The sequence below is a fragment of the Mus pahari genome, chromosome 18, assembly GCF_900095145.1.
Source record: "Mus pahari chromosome 18, PAHARI_EIJ_v1.1, whole genome shotgun sequence".
NCBI lineage: Eukaryota > Metazoa > Chordata > Mammalia > Rodentia > Muridae > Mus > Mus pahari.
Window position 1 is genome coordinate 49,848,986 of NC_034607.1, and position 3,154 is coordinate 49,852,139.

A 3,154-nucleotide genomic window follows, 5' to 3' on the forward strand; every position below is an offset into this window, starting at 1 on the left:
GCCTTGGCTGTTCTGGAACTCACTCTGTAGACCAGGCTAGCCTTGAACTCACAGAGATGTACCTGCCTCTGCCTCCTGAGTGCTGGGATTAAAGGCGTACGCCACTGCCACCTGGTTTGAGGCTTTTTCTTAATTGAGGTTCTCTCCTCTCGGCTGACTTTAACTTGTGTCAAATCGACAATAAAAACAAAAACAAAAAACAAACAAAACAAAACAAAAACTCCATCCAGCACAGGCTCTGATAAACAGAAACCCAAAGCACGGAGGCGGGCTCGTGGGCCAGTGACACCCAGAAATTGAGAGTTTTTTGAGACCCGGGAGGTCGAGGACTGCTGCTCCATGGCTGTCATCATGCCACAAAATGAATTTATTGAATTGCACCGCAAACGATATGGATATTGTTTGGACTACCATGAGAAAAAGAGAAAGAAAGAAGGTCGGGAGGTCCATGAACGTTCAAAGAAGGGAAAAAAAATGATTGGCCTGAAAGCTAAGCTCTACCATAAACAGCGCCATGCTGAGAAAATACAGATGAAAAAGACTATTAAGATGCATGAGAAGAGAAACAGCAAGCAGAAGGACGAAGAGAAGTCTCCACAGGGAGCACCCTACAGGAAGCAGTCCCCGCCTCTCTGCTGGACAGGGAGGGGCAGTCAGAGCAAAAGCACTTTCCAACACGATTAAGCAGAAACGGAAAGAAAAGGCGGGAAAATGGGAAGTCCCTCTACCCAAAGTTGGTGCCCAAGGAGAAACAGAAGTATTGAAAGTTATTTGAATGGGAAAAAGAAAAAAGAAGGCATGGAAGAGAATGGTTACTAAAGTCTGCTTTGTTGGTGCTGGCTTTACAAGAAAACCACCTAAATATGAACGGTTCATTAGGCCTATGGATCTACGATTCAGAAAAGCCCATGTCACACCCCCTGAGCTGAAAGCTACCTTTTGCCTGCCTATACTTGGTGTGAAAAAGAATCCATCATCCCCCCATTATATACAACCCTGGGTGTGATCACCAAAGGCACAGTTATTGAAGTGAATGTGAGCGAGTTGGGCCTTGGGACACAAGGAGGCAAGGTGTTTTGGGGAAAGTATGCCCAAGTTACCAACAATCCTGAGAACGATGGATGCATAAATGAAGTCTTGATGGTTTGACAGTGGCATCATTCACACAGGTCATTCCACTCAATACCGAAGACTACCCACTGTCAGGAAAACACCGTCACAGGGATCTTTCTGAACTACCGAGCAGCCTTACCCCATGTGCAGTCATCAAGAAGTAGTTATTAAGTTGTAAAGGAAAATAAAACTGCCCAGTTTGAAAAAAGCAAGCAAGCAAGCAAGCAAGCAAGCCAAAGCACAAAGCACACTAGCTGTCTGCTCGGCTGGAAAAGAGGGGGAGACTCTCACCTGGGTCAGGACCGGGGCTGGCCCTGCCCCAGGTGGGCTGGGCCGCTGACCACTGAGCTCCACGGCTGGGCCGCTAACCACTGAGCTCCACGGCTGGGATGCTGACCACTGAGCTCCACGGCTGGGATGCTGAGGGAGGAACCTGGCTAAACACATCACACGTGGACACGACGCGTATTTTGACCTCAAGGGCCCTTGCTGCCATTGGGCCTACATCCCCCTAGTCAGCAGTAGGAAACAGGCTCAGAGACTGGTTGGAAGTCACAGGGTTAGGGAGCAGTGTGGTGATGTTTGAATGCAGCTCTGTGGCAGCCTACTGAACATGAAGGCCTCTCCACAGCACTGGGGAGGACGACCCCAGCCCCGCAGCAGCTAAGGGGTTGTCATGGAGCTGTGGTAGCGTGGTAGCGTGCTCTGCCCACCGACCCACTGGTGACCCTCAGCGACCCCTCCCCCAGCAGCTCCCTGGACAGAACTCACAGGAACTAGTCAGAAGGGAGATGTGATGATGTGGAGATCCTGGGGCGGAGTGAGTGATGGGAGAGGAGCGAGATACATTGCATATATTGTGTGACACGTTCAAAGAATAAAAAGTGTTTTATTTTTGAGTTGCTGAGTTTCAAGAAGGAAAAAAAAATACATTAATTCTGGAATAGGATTTGGACAGAATTCCCAAAATTTCTGAAATGCCCAAAATGTATTTCTGTCATTTCTTGCCATCGACATATGGCAAGTGCTGCTCTCAGAATTAATGACTATAAATCCCAAATATCCATCAACTCTGGAAAAAACATCTTCAGTGCTTGTGTCCTGCAGAATCAACTACTCAGGCAGCATTTAATTCTGTATATAAAACAAACACACCTGTGGCATGTAAATTTGTCTTTAATAAATGGTAAAATACATGTATGTGGAAGACTTGTCTTACAGTGAACTTTCCGCCAGGTGTAGTGGCCTGTATCTTTAATTCCAGGTGGAGCTCTGTGAGCTGGGGGCCAGCCTGGTTTACGTAGCAAGTTCCAGGGCAACAGGGGCTACACAGTAAGAACCCGACTCAAAAACAAACAAACAAACAAATAAAAAACCCAAAACCTTTGCAGAATTAAAAAACAAAAAAACAAAAGACCACTCCCCCCCCAAACCCAAACAAACAAACAAACAAAAACCCACCTAGGAACCACCCAAGAGCTGATCAACCAGAGGGATGGACCTAGACCTGGGGTTCAAGGTCATCTCTGGCCACATAGGCCAGAGCTTATGCCACAAGGGCAGCCTGGGCTATAGAAGACTGACCCCTTTTCAACACAGAAGAATGTTTAGTGAAGCCGGGCACAGCGAACCTTGGATTGGCACCCAGGGAGGAGGGTCTTCTGGGAGGACTTCATAGCGGGGCAAAGACCAGTGGAATAGTCAGCTGACTCAGTGGGGACAAAGCAGGGATTCCCAAAGATACCGTCCTTCTCCCTGTGACCTCCACAGCTTCTGGGAGCATTTCCTCACCTTTGAAATGAGAATAGTGACCCAGCCCCAGTTAAGGACCTTAGGAAGAGAGTTATTAACATATGTAAAGCCTGAGTTTAGGCTCTGAATTTCAGTATAGAGGATGCTATTAGAATTTCCAAGGCCTTCCAGGAGCTGGTGGGCTTGATGTGGGGGTGGGGACCAGAGCTGACACACCAGTATTACCAATAACAGCTGGCTGGTCCTCAAGGTTCCCAGTCACAGCCATCTCTAAGCACCTATTCATTAG

General features: G+C 47.8%; 1 pseudogene; it reads left to right on the plus strand.

Moving 5' to 3' along the window:
- The first annotated feature begins 351 nt into the window (after nucleotides 1-351).
- LOC110336082 lies at nucleotides 352-1,149 on the plus strand (annotated as a pseudogene).
- The last annotated feature ends 2,005 nt before the right edge of the window (nucleotides 1,150-3,154 follow it).